Genomic DNA, 13,735 nt, shown 5'->3' with positions numbered 1-13,735 from the left:
GAATTCAAATTCTTGGATGTACCCTTTGTTGCACAGAGCGTTCAATCGGGTAGATGGAGCATGAATTCCTGGAGGGTTATGTCCATATGTAGAACACATATGGGTTTCAGAAAAGTGAGAAAAACTCAATGAGGAAGTAGGATCTAGCAAACAGTGCTAAAAACTGGTCGAAATTAGAGCGCATATTTCTGGCTCGGTATTGGAAGAACTTGGCGCCAGCAAACAGAGGCCGGCGCCACAATTTGGCTTTAGCGCCTGGCGACAGAAGCTGTCGCCTGGCGCTAAAGTCAAATAAGTGGCGCTAGACTTTGTTTCCTGACGCTAGTTCCTAGATGCCTCAGCAGCTTTCTATGCTCGATAAAATTTTCCAGTTTCGCGCAGCATTATTTCGGTCCTAGTTGTGAAAGATATTCCTCAAATTTCCTTCGTGTAAAAATCCTATGTTTTAAGTCATTACGGATGGTCTTTCCAATGAGATCTTTTTTATGCATATGACAATAATGTTAATCAAATTTACGCACATGAAATACTTAGAACTTTTCGAGTCTCATCCACTCATTCTAAATCATTGCCGAAATAAATTTTAGGAATTAAAATAGAAATCCTCCCCAACGGAGTCGCTAAAAACTGTAGGGAATATTTTAAGTATTATCCCAAGCTTAAACCCCACTGTGGTCATACACTAAAGTACGGTGGCATCCAAACGGAAAGAAGATAGAGAAAAAGAGTCGCCAACAAGTTTTAGGAACTTGTAAACCGTTCACGAGGTGAAGGTTACACCCCTTAATGATCCAAGAGATCGTTAACTCCAATAGGTCTGGAACCATGACTGGTAGTTCGGGGATGAAGGTACAAATCCAACCTAAAAGAGATTGAACCTGCCCTAATAATAGGCCTCTACTTTATTCTGATCGTCTTCATGTGCGATTTCTGACTAACATGCAATCAATAAGATTACCCCTAAACCTGTTTATCTATGTTGGTTGAATATTAATGCACAAATAAATCTATTATTGGCGATCACTTGAATTATAATCAAATTAACCCTAAACAAGATTATTAATTATCTTATTAAGCGTGATTACAAGTACAAATTCCCTTTGAACATGCATAAAAGGCGTGACCAAGCAATAACAATATAAAAGCATCAAACAACATAATAAATCATAATAAAATAATAATTATCATAATCATAATCATAATTAAAATAATAATCATAACAATTATAATCACAAATCATAAAAATAATCATAATCATGATAAAGCATAATAATAGCAAGATCCTAGGCATGATACTAACAAGATTAATAACAAACCCTAGCATGTCACTAAACAATAAAGATCAAATATATATCCCTAACATGATACTAACATGAATATTAGAAAGAAACATAAGAAGCATCGCAGGAATCACAATTGTCATATTTGATATTAGAAATTATAGTTGTTACCCTAAACATGATACTAGGAAGATCAAAACACCCTAACATGACGCTAGGAATCATAATAAGAATCTAGACATGATTACTATATCATAATATCAATAAAATCAATTAAAGCACTTACTTGGATGCCTCGTACGTCTTTCTAATAACAAAATACACGCGTTAGTAACTTCAAGGGAAATAATAATCAAACAATAATCAAATTAAATAATTGAAAGAGAGATTCAAAGAAAGTTTAGACTAGATTTAGGACCAAACCCTCATAAATCAAACCTTTCAAGTCTAGTGTGAAGGCAACTTCGAACTTGGCTAGGTATGTCTAGTGCTAATGTATGAGGAATTGTGTTTGTAAAAGGGTTAGTTTAGAAAGAGGGAGAGAGAATCAAGAAATTCTTGAAGAGAGTTGATTATTATAGATGATTGAAAACGGAGTTTTTAGGAGGCTATTTATAGAGAAAATCAGCCAAAAAGATAGAAAATCGAACCAGAGTTCTGACGTGGAAAAACAGAGTTAGCGCCAGAAGCTGACATTAGCGCCAGATGCTAATGCTAGCGCCAGGCGCTAATGCTGGCGTTAGGCGCTAATTAAATTTTTGACGCGTTTTCTAAAATCAGATAGAAATTAACCGTACAGGAGGATAAAATCGTATTTTCCTCAAAAAACACTCTTTTATTCTGATTAAAACTCTAAAAAGTCAATTTATCAATGCTAATTGAATTAGGGATGAAAAGAACCTTCTAGAAGAATCTAGAAGACTAAAACCATTTCTAATTGCATTAGGAATGATAAATCCATATTAGACCATCCCCTAGATCATTGAGCCGCATATAAGGCTCAAACCAGGCCCAGTTTAGTAATTTGGCCATAACTTCCTCAATATTCATCGGAACTGGGCTTATAATATATCGTTGGAAAGCTATTTTCAAGCCCTATCCAACTACACTACTATTGGACCCATATTATGGACCAACCAAACTGGATTGGCTGTTTTTCTTAAAATAGATTTTCAAAAACAGAGAGAAAAGAAAAGAAATTAAAACCATCCGCAAACACTAGACTTTCCACACTTTCACTTCATTCGATTATGATTCGACGTGAAAGGTACTCATCACCGGGTTTGGTTTTGGGGAGACACAAATGGGTGTCTACATGAGGGATCCGTTTAAAACAAGTCAAATTTAAATTATTTCAAAATAATACAATTTTTAAGATATATTTACTTTAAACAATTTATTTTACCTACAACTTATGTAACCGGTTATTTTTTTATTATATATAATAAAGTTGTTTAATAGTTGTAAGAAAATAGTGCAATTTCACGTGTTCCATATAAGTTATTCATGAGATAACTAATCGGTTATAACTTGCTTATAGCGAATAGGCCTAAAAATATAGTATTATTCAAAAGTAATTAAAAGTTTGACTTGGATTTGGCGGATTACTCAAACTTTATATTGTATTTGATAATTTCTCTAATTTTAAAAGGTAAAACCAAAAATTATTAAAGAAGAGTGTCGTGGAAGTTATTGAAAACACTAAGGGTCCATCCACTATATAACCCTAGCATGACTCGTCCCCTTGTGTTCCTAAACAAGGCCAGCTTTGACATGTTCAATTCAACATTGAAATGAGTTCCATGTCTAAGACAGATTCATCTAGTTTCAAACAAGTAACATGTGACCATGGTATACCTGCTAAGATTTCAAAGGCCAAAAAAGGTCCAAACGCAGGAAAGAAGTTCCACGGTTACCCATATTGGCAGGTTAGAGTCGTACCTTAGATATATGTATCAATTCTTCTCTTAAAAATCAAAGTGCTTAAAATATGTAATTGTTTTTTTTTTTACACAATATTCAACAGGATGAAACTAAGGACTGCAAATTCTTTGCATGGCTAGAGGATGAAGGAAAACAATTTGGAGATATGGATTCCATGATGGATACTATGCAACTTAAATTGGCAAAATACAAAAGGATTAATATACAGTTGGCTCAAGATGTGGCAGAATTGAAGATGTATGTGGACCAAAGCGAAAAAGCTACACATGCAATTGAAAATCGAATCAACACAATTAGTGCCAGAACACATATGCTGCTCGTTCTTGTGCTCCTAACCTGGATTTGGGGTTTAATGTTTGTATGGGTCAAAGCGTAAAAGGATTTAATTAATTAATTTTCTAGAAATCTACAGCTTAGCTAATTACTACTCTCGATGTTGTATTAGTTATCCTTGTGTTTGTCTACCTAAAGTTTTTAGAATCGTGGTTGTTATTAGTTACGGAAATTTTCACTATGATATAGCAATCGTGAGTAAGTATTTATTATAAAGCGTATTTAATTATGCCAAACCTGTGTATTTAGTGGATATAATCAATCTAGAGAGACGACAATTTTATAAATCAAACACCATTACATAAAAGAAATACATTACATTAACCATAAAATTAAACTTAACAAACTACGGTTCTTAAGGAACAACTTAGCATATTCGAAAACAAATGGTAAAAAAACCCATGGTCATAATGAGAAAAGTCAATTCTCGAACAACCGTTTCCGAGTTTCAATAGGTCCCTACAGTAAAAAAAATACAATTGTTAGTGAAAACAAAAAATAAAATATATTTAGTTTAAATTTAACCAATGATAAGATTGATAACTTAAATATAATCCTATAAAACCAATTATATAGTATTATCACCTATTTGAATTTTAAAAAAAAGGACAACAACTTCGAAATCTAAGTTACGTACCTGGAAGTACATATGAAACTTAACAAAATCAGTGTAAGTCCGCCTTTGATCCACGGAAATTCTATCCTTGCACCAAAGCACAACAGCACCCCCACATAACCCTTTTGGGCAACTAAAAGCAAAGCGGTATGAACCTGGTAGTCTCCTAACCATTATAACAGTATTCTCAAAGCTAAGCCTAGTCTCCACCAGAACTACAATACCAGGCTTGTAACAATCGTACAGTTGACGAAAGTGGTCCATAAAAGAAGGTCTAGCTAGTCCACACACATTCCAACATACCACTATGGTGCCCTCTGGCAAGGACACACAAGGATGACGGACAGCATATGGGGCACCATGCTGTGTAAAGACTGTAAAATCGACTTTATGTTACCTAAGTAGCAAATCAGTCTCATTACGAAATGATACCCATAAGTGAAGGACATGGGGGTAAGAAGGGGCTTTGAAAAGCTAGAGTGCATCGGTGTAAGTACCAATGCATAAGCGAACGGGGAGATTATCAAGCTGCCAAATAGGGGCATCTAAATCTGTAACAGGTTTCGGATCAAGAACGTGAAGGGAAGGCCGTATTATAGGTGGTTCAAAGGTCCCTAAAGGCCCTAATTGTAGGCACCATTTCAGAAATATTTCAAACTCATACCTAATTGGATAAATGTCAACGATGCTAGGTAGATGTGCGGGGGTTGACACACTATCCCCCCAAGCTTCCTGCATCTTAAGGTCGTTAAGGGTGTTATGATCCGGATGAGAAGGATTAAGGATAAGAACCTCTACGGTCTCAGGAGCTAATACAATAGAGGCAACCCACCCATGAGGTTTGTACAAATATTTAACTAAGGTGAAGTCCATTTCTAGCTCAGAACCAGAAGGAGGGGTGAAGAACATAAGACCATGGGTTCCTAAACTGGTTGTACACCTTCTAGCCATTGATTATTCTAAACGGAGGGGTTTGGGAAAGGAGTGAGTTTCATGAGCAAAAAAATCCTCCTTATATAGAAAAAAAAAATTGGTAGATTGGCGGTGCATCCCAATTAAGCAAAATGGTCCTACCATTCAACTACTACCATACATTATGCATATAATCATTTTAATTATTTTATATTTTAGAGGGAAATTTCCTAATTTCAAAACACATAGTTGTGAAGCTGGTAAATGAAAGATGAATCAGAAACAAATGTTGAACCACGTATTTTTGAAACCCCATCATATCGCTCTACCAATTAAAAACCGCACCAAATTGCAAAATTAGATGAAGTTTGGTGCAGTGCGGATTGTGGTTTAACCATATTTAATTATAATTATAATTATTCTTTTTTTAAAAAAAATATTAATTATATACTTTAATTATTAAATAAAAAAATTTATACTTTTTTTTATAAACCATTAATTAAGTATTAGTAAAAAAATTGCCTACTACATTTTAGTGCTTTTAAATAATCTTGATGAAAACATAGGGTAAAAATCACACACCTCAATGAAGTGCGGTTTGGTCTCAATAATTTCAGAAACCTCACCAAACCTCATATCACGGTTTGGTCATTATGCAAAAACTCCTCCCCATTTGTGAAGCTAACAACTAATTTTGCGGTTTGGTATGCAGTTTGGTGCGGTCTAAACTGCACTCTGTACAGCCCTACAAGCCATATGTTTATTTTTTGGTTATTTAGTTCAATGCACCCCTAATCAATTTAGTTCATCTCCTAATATCTTTCTATTATACATTATTCAATTCAATTCACTTGAGTTTATCTGTAATAAGTTCAAGGAAACTTAAGTTCATCAGTAATAAATTCTGTTCATTTCAGGGTAGTTCAGCTGAGTTAAGTAAATGAGAACCGGACGTAATTCTGATTTTTCCTATCCCATTGTCATATGGTTGCAAAACAACTTGGATTTCCGACTGCATTCTTATTTGAAACATAATTAATAAGTGGTAAGGTAGACCAAGTACTAGAATATGAACTTAGAGGCATTAATGCCTAAATGTTACTTTGCCTAGTTCCTATTATGAGAGGGGAGACATATATTAATAATTTAATTTTAAGTCATTATCCCAAAAAAGATGCGTAACACTTATTAAATAACACTTATTTGAACACAAGGAAAATGTTGACCAACATTACACGATTTTTGTTATTGGTAGACCAAGACTTGTAAAAGTGTTAGGGCATGCCTAGCATTGATAGTAATACATTAAGACCATCATCATTCATGGTATAAAAATTTATACACTCCTTCTCTATCTACCGCTTTCTACCAACACATATGAGAAAAGGAATGGAAAAAAAAAAGGTCCAATGATAAGAAAAGAAACAAAAGATTGAATAAGAAGCAAATCACAAATTTACAATGGCAATGTGACTATATTATATACCATACGTCCATAATGGCAAAATAGAACAAATAGAGAAGTAAAATTAAAAGGAAATAGCAAGTAAAATGGAGTTAGAGTTAATTGATGTTGTGCTAGGAATGGAAAAGTAAAAAGGTCCAATGGTAAGAAAAGAAACAAAAGATTGAATAAGAAGCAAATAACAAATTTACAATGGCAATGTGCCTATATTATATACCATACGTCCATAATGGAAAAATAGAACAAATAGAGAACTAAAATTAAAAGGAAATAGCAAGTAAAATGGAGTTAGAGTTAATTGATGTTGTGCTTGTAAGAGAATAAAAACAATAGTCTTGGTAAGGACTCATAAGTTCATAACAAGAAAGAGGAGTCAATGCTTACTTGGCGTATTTTAAGCATAACATGAGTGTAATTCAAGTTTATTGTCACATAAAATAAGAGGAAAGTGGATAGTTTAACAAAAATATTTACCAATATGGCAACAGATTGTAGTTTATCAATGTATTGAACTTCATTTGGGTATTTCATCAAACACCCTTACGTGCAACAAAATGTAGCTAGGTTTAATTATAAATAATAAAAAATCCATTTGGTAAAACACATATTTAAAAAATTTGTAAATGATGATTAAACGGTAATGTATTATTTAGTCAATGTAATAGCTAGTTTTTTTCCTCAAAACAATAAGTTGTAGCTACTTTGGGAATTTCATTTTGAAAATAGCCATTTAGGTAAAAATTTTGTCTAAAGTAGCTATTTAGGCAAGGGTTCCGCAAAACTAAGTTACTTCGTTTAATAAAACGTGTCACTAGAAGTATTCAAGTATGTGTAGGATCTTAAAGTGAATCGTATGCATATACATACTTGTTGGAATCCGGACCTTTTTTTAAGAGTTTGTGTAGTTGTCGGTAACGAGAGTAGATAAACTTCAATTTTTTTTGTAATAATTTTTTCAATTTACAATAATATTAACTACTAGATCGAGTACAATTTTATGCCAATATTACAATTTTGATGCAAATGATGATAATTTATCAATAAATCGGGAAATTTTTCAACAACATTATTTTAAGCGCCACGTCCAATGTAAGGGGTATTTTGTCAAAGTATACTGCATACAAAATATAAAAAATGACAAAAGAACTTTTTCTGCTAAAAATAAAATTTGCATGGTGGGTTTTACCCAATAGTCACTTCAAAACAACTTTACACCTTAATTGAAGTCCCCTGTTGGCACCCTATCCGACTTACCAGCCTTCCGAATCATCTTCATACTCCAGACCTTAATACGCGGAAACGCACCCCACTCTATGGGAAATTCTATTCAATCGGTCCAAGTAATATATCTGCACTTATTACAATAATTGTTAAACTTTAATAGTGATTGATATCTATTGTTATTGACACATAGGTAAATACAGTCAATGCAAACATTTGTTAAATAATTACATGCACACTTACCACTAAAAACATTGCACATCCCCCGCAACCCCCAGCAAAGCCATTCGCATAAAATCGACGACCAAAGTTATATACACTATCCATTAGTTTGGACAACACTAGGTCACATCAATCAAAATCACATGTATCCATTACACAGCCAAGCGTTGGTAGCAAGTCAGATGCTAATCGTGGTGATTGGGTGGGACACAAAACCATTTGTAATGCAATAATCAAGAATAATGATATGAATTCTTCATCCTCATTGGCCTCAAAATTCCCTTCAAGTCTCTCCTTCATCGCAGAAGTCACAGGAATGCCAACCGATGTATAAACCAGACCACGTTCTCTACATGATTTAGTCTCCCATGTTTTCCCATATTTCAACAAAATTTGTTGTGCCTTCCCGCGAACTTCATCTTTCATAGTTTTCAAACAAGGGACGGGCTTCGACCCACTTGGGATACCTAGAATCCATCTAATCTGATTCTTTGACAACCGATACTCCCGACCTTCGGGAGAAATGAATCCTTTATTAATTGGATCAACCCTAGTCATAAGCCAATATGATAACTGCCGTGGTAAATGTATACCACAAGCAAAGTGGAGTAGTCCCCCAAATCCCATTTCATATACCCACTTTGTCCTCCGATCATCAATATTTTGACAAATACGCCCAAATGACTCTATACGACAATTCATATTTGGTGGCTACAATAAAAGAAATTATAAGTACTCTTTAAATAAAAACTAACAATTGCTCACCCTAATCATGGTGGATAGTAAAACCATTAAAAACTCACCCTACGACTACAAGCAGAATGTTTCCTAAGTACTTCACCTTTAGCTTTCACAATTCCACCCACACTTAAATAATTGTCCTAAAAATCATTACCAAAAATATCAGTACCATTTAGGGAATTCTGACTATAAAAACAACTACAAGACTACAACCCATCCTACACACCATGTTTTTACCTTGAACAAGGCAGGATGTAATGGAAGTAACTTCTGACCAATGTCAACAGAAAACACCAGCAAAAACACACTATCATTACAACAAAATATACCACAGATGGGAACACAACTACTTGTAACACTACAATTGCAATACCAGTATGGTTTGTTTGGGCAACCTTTCAAAATCTGGAATTGTCCCAGATTCCGTGTCCCAATCAATTTCATACGATACATATAAATAATTCTTGAATTATAATTGAAGGTTTTTCCCAAACACTTGGTGAAATTGAAATGATAGAACATAAATTATAGATTTCGGCATTACATCCTTTTGGGAACTGAATTTCCGAGTACATAATTCTGATTAATAGTGGCATGCACATCTTACAAAAACATTATTTGAACTACTAACCATCATTCATAACCACGAAACTAGTTATTAAAATAAACAATTCAACAGCAAAATCGCTCAATCTTAACAATATTGGCAATTCAAAACACCGATATTTGATTTACACATTCAGAAGTCCATGCAATTAACAATAACAATTAAACCAATCATAATTAATAGGGGAATTCGCCGCACTAGGGAACTACATTTTTCAAATATTGCGATTCAATTTTCAATTCACATAGTCAGATTAAATTACTACTCATAATTCATTTAAAAACCTCTTACCAACAAACTTACCGATTCATCCGTGCCTCTGAATTCTTCAAACACGCTTGTGGCGTCGGAACACCTCTTTCTCTTAACAGTAGAGATCTCAAACATGACTTCAGTAGCACACAACAAGAAACAACTCTTTAACTCGCACTCAACAGCCAATAAACGCCTCAATTCCTTGCCTCTCGCCGCCCACGAAAATTTTAGTGTTCCTTTGTTTCTGGAAATTTTCTCCAATTGAAAATTTTTGAATCAAACCCTAACGTTTACTACCGTCCTTTTTCTCCGTTTATCTACTTAGTTACGACGTTTATTACAATTACCTTTCTCCGTTTATCTAGTCACTACGTGATGTCCACATAATATATTGCTGGGTGCTGAATGTGTATGCGAAAAGACGATGATACCCCTTTGATTTGTTTTGAAGGTTTATCAATTTGATTAACTTGGATTTTCCAATTTTATATCGTTGGATAGATCTTGAAATTATCTTTTCAATGATATATTATAATATTAAATCCGAGCTATAACAAAAAAGATATGAATGAGATACAAAAGTCTATCCAAAACTGACACCGTCCTACTATTTCGGCCATATTTTTTTTATCTACATAATATTTTAATCTGATTCTAATTGGGTTGGAAAGTAGACTTCAAGATATTTCCAACGACATATTATATGCCTTATTTGGACACATAGATCAAAAGATATGAGAAAAACAAAATCTGTAAAAATTGTTGTCCATCGAGTTCTATTTCGATTCGAATTCGGATTCTCTTCTTATTCTTCGACCCTCATTTTTCTCTATAAATATAGGTCATATCTCCCCTTTTTCAATCATCAATTTCCATCAACAACTTTTCTAATTCTCTCTCTAAGCTAAAGCTTGTACTCTCTCTTTTCTAAACCAACCCTTTTGTATACAAAACTCCGCATTCATTAGCACTAGACACACCTAGCATAATTCGAAGTTGCCTTCGCCCTAGATGTGAAAGGTTTTAATTTCTAGAGTTTGGTCCCAAATATCTACTTCAATTATTTAATTTAATTGTTTGTTTATTATTTTCCTTGAAGTTACTAACGCACGTATTTTGTTATTAGAAAGAGGTACGAGACATCCAAGTAAGTGCTTTAATTGATTTATTGATATTATGATATAGAAATCATGTTTAGGTTGTTATTATGATTCCTTATGTCATGTTAGGGTGTTTTGATCTTCCTAGTATCATGTTTAGGGTAACAACTAAATTTTCCTAATATCAAGTATGATTAAAAGTATGATGCTTCCTATTTCTTTCCTAATATTCATGTTAGTATCATGTTAGGGTTAAAGCTTTGATTTTTTATGTTTAGTGACATGCTAGAGTTTGTTATTAATCTTGTTAGTATCATGCCTATGATCTTGCTATTAATATTATGCTTTAACATGATTATTTTAATTATGATTATTATTATTTGCTTGATATTTATTGTTATTGTTTGATCACACCTTTTATGCATGTTTAAAGGGAATTTGTACTTGTAATCATGCTTAATAAGATAATTAATAATCTTGTTTAGAGTTAATTTGATTATAATTCAAGTGATCATCAATAATAGTTTTGTTTGTACATTAATATTCAACCAACACAAATTAAACAAGTTTAGGGTAATCCTATTGATTGAATGTTAGTCAGAAAGCGCACATGAATACGAGAAGAATAAAGTATAGGCCTATTATTAGGGTAGGTTCAATCTCTTTTAGGTTGGATTTGTACCTTTATCCCCAAACTACCAGTCATGGTTCTAGATCTATTGGAGTTGACGATCTCCTGGATCGTTAAGGGGTGTAACCTTCACCCTATGAACGGTTTACAAGTTCCTAAAACTTGTTGGAGACTCTTTTGCTCTAGCTTCCTTCCCTTTGGACGCCACCGTACTGTAGTGTATGATCACAGTGGGGTTCAAGTTTGGGGTAATGCTTGAAATATTCCCTACACTTTTTGGCGACTCCACTAGGGAGGATTTCTATTTTAATTCCTGAAATTTATTTCGGCAATGATTTAGAATGAGCGGATGAGACTCGAAAAGTTCTAAGTATTTCATGTGCGTAATATTGACTAACATTATTGTCATATGCATAAAAAAAAGATCTCATTGGAAAGACCATCCGTGATGAGTTAAAAACATAGGATTTTTACACGTAGGAAATTTGAGGAATATCTTTCACAACTAGGACCGAAATAACGTTGCGCGAAACTGGAAAATTTTATCGAGCACAGAAAGCTGCTGAGGCATGTAGGAACTAGCGTCAGGAAACAAAGTCTAGCGCCACTTATTTGACTTTAGCGCCAGGCGACAGCTTCTGTCGCCAAGCGTTAAAGCCAAATTGTGGCGCCGGCCTCTGTTTTCTGGCGCCAAGTTCTTCCAATACCGAGCCAGAAATATGCGTTCTAATTTTGACCAGTTTTTAGCACTGTTTGCTCGATCCTACTTCCTGATTGAGTTTTTCTCACTTTTCTGAAACCCATATGCACTAGTAGAAAAAAAGCATTAGGCACCCCCCATATGGCACCGGTTCAAGCTAAACCGGTGCCCAAAACCGGTCTAGAATTGGGCGGGATTTTACCAAAAGAGAAAAGGCACCTGTTCAGCCTGAACTGGTGCCAAAAATAAAAAAGGCACCGGTTTGAACCGGTGCCATTCAAACCGGTGCCATTCAAACCGGTGCCAAATTCAAAAAAAAAATGCCGCGTCTTTTTCTCTTTTCTTCCTCTCTTTCTCTTTCCTTCCCTTCATTCGTTCATCCCTTCTTTCGTTCTCTTTCAGAGTATTTGAAGTGCCTCCACCTTTTCCCTCCACCACAGCCGCCACCTTCACCAGCGCGCACCGCCTCCACCTCCACCTCCATTCTCCCTGCCCTGCCCTTCTCTGTCTTTCACGGCCGGCCTCCACCGCCCTTCTCTGTTCGAAACAAATAACAACAGCAGCAGCGCGCACCGCCTCCACCTCCACCAGCGCGCACCGCCTCCACCTCCACCAGCGCGCACCGCCTCCACCTCCTGTCGACCTCCACCAGCGAGGGTCTTCCTCATTCTCTCATCCCCTTAGCTTCTTCCACCTCCAACTAATTTAGGGTAAGTTCATCTTTTCAAGTAGAGCAAATTGGTAGATTTGTTATCTATCTGCTTAGATTGTATATGAAATGCGAAGAAAATTAATGGGTTCATCTTATTTTAGATTAAAATTGTGCTACATTGTAACTTGAATAGATTTGCTCTACTTGTGTGTTATTCAATGTGGGAAGTCTATATGATGGTAACAAGCATTTTGAACAATTATTGTTAAGAAAATTTTGAATACATATTATACAATAGATTAATTTTGCATTACCTTGTTCCTTAGTTGAAAAATTTGTATGTTTTAATGGGTTATTTTGAGGTTGATTTAATGAGTAATTATGAATATAATAGAGATTAGTAAAAATGTTACTTAATTAGTTGAGTTTTTGTATGTTTTAATGTGTAATTTTAGGTTGTTTTAATGGGTAATTGTGAATATATTAATAATTTCGCATTACCTTGTTCCTTAGTTGAGTTTTTGTATGTTTTAATGTGTATATTAGTGACCTTGATTCTAATTAGTTGTGAATAAATTAGAGAATTGTGATTACATTATAGATTTGTGAATAATTTAGAGAATTGTGATTAAATTAGAGAATTGTGCATAAATTAGAGAAATAGTTATATTGCCACTTACTTAGTTGTGAATAAATTAGAGAATTGTGAATACATTAGAGATTTGTGAATATATTAGAGAATTAGTGACGTTGCTAATTTTTGTTTTTTTAATATATAGATTCATATGTGAATTGAAGCACGAGTTTAATTAGCTTGAGGACTACATATTGAGCTCAAGTGGGTAGTTGCTATACTGGTATGACTTATAAACTTTACTTATTAGCTATATTTCTTTCTATTTATCCATTTAATAAAAGGTGATTCATGAAATTGCAACTTGTGTATTGTTTAATTGCAAATAAATACAACAATATATAGAATACTTGAATTGCATCATCATATGCCTAGATACCCGTTCAAGGCTTTATCATTAGGAGAAAGTCTTGAAAAGTCCC

General features: G+C 34.3%; 1 long non-coding RNA gene across 1 annotated transcript; it reads right to left on the bottom strand.

Annotated features, from left to right (window-relative positions):
- Positions 1-7,562: 7,562 nt before the first annotated feature.
- LOC110703660 lies at positions 7,563-9,949 on the bottom strand. The gene is made up of 2 exons (XR_002507730.1): positions 9,645-9,949; positions 7,563-7,899 (listed from the first exon to the last, which is right to left on the bottom strand). It is a non-coding gene; the product is annotated as an uncharacterized LOC110703660 (long non-coding RNA).
- Positions 9,950-13,735: the final 3,786 nt, after the last annotated feature.

This window comes from Chenopodium quinoa, unplaced genomic scaffold, assembly GCF_001683475.1.
Source record: "Chenopodium quinoa cultivar QQ74 unplaced genomic scaffold, ASM168347v1, whole genome shotgun sequence".
Classification (NCBI taxonomy): domain Eukaryota; kingdom Viridiplantae; phylum Streptophyta; class Magnoliopsida; order Caryophyllales; family Amaranthaceae; genus Chenopodium; species Chenopodium quinoa.
Note: the sequence above shows the minus strand (reverse complement) of the source record. Positions and strands in the feature narration are given on the sequence as shown.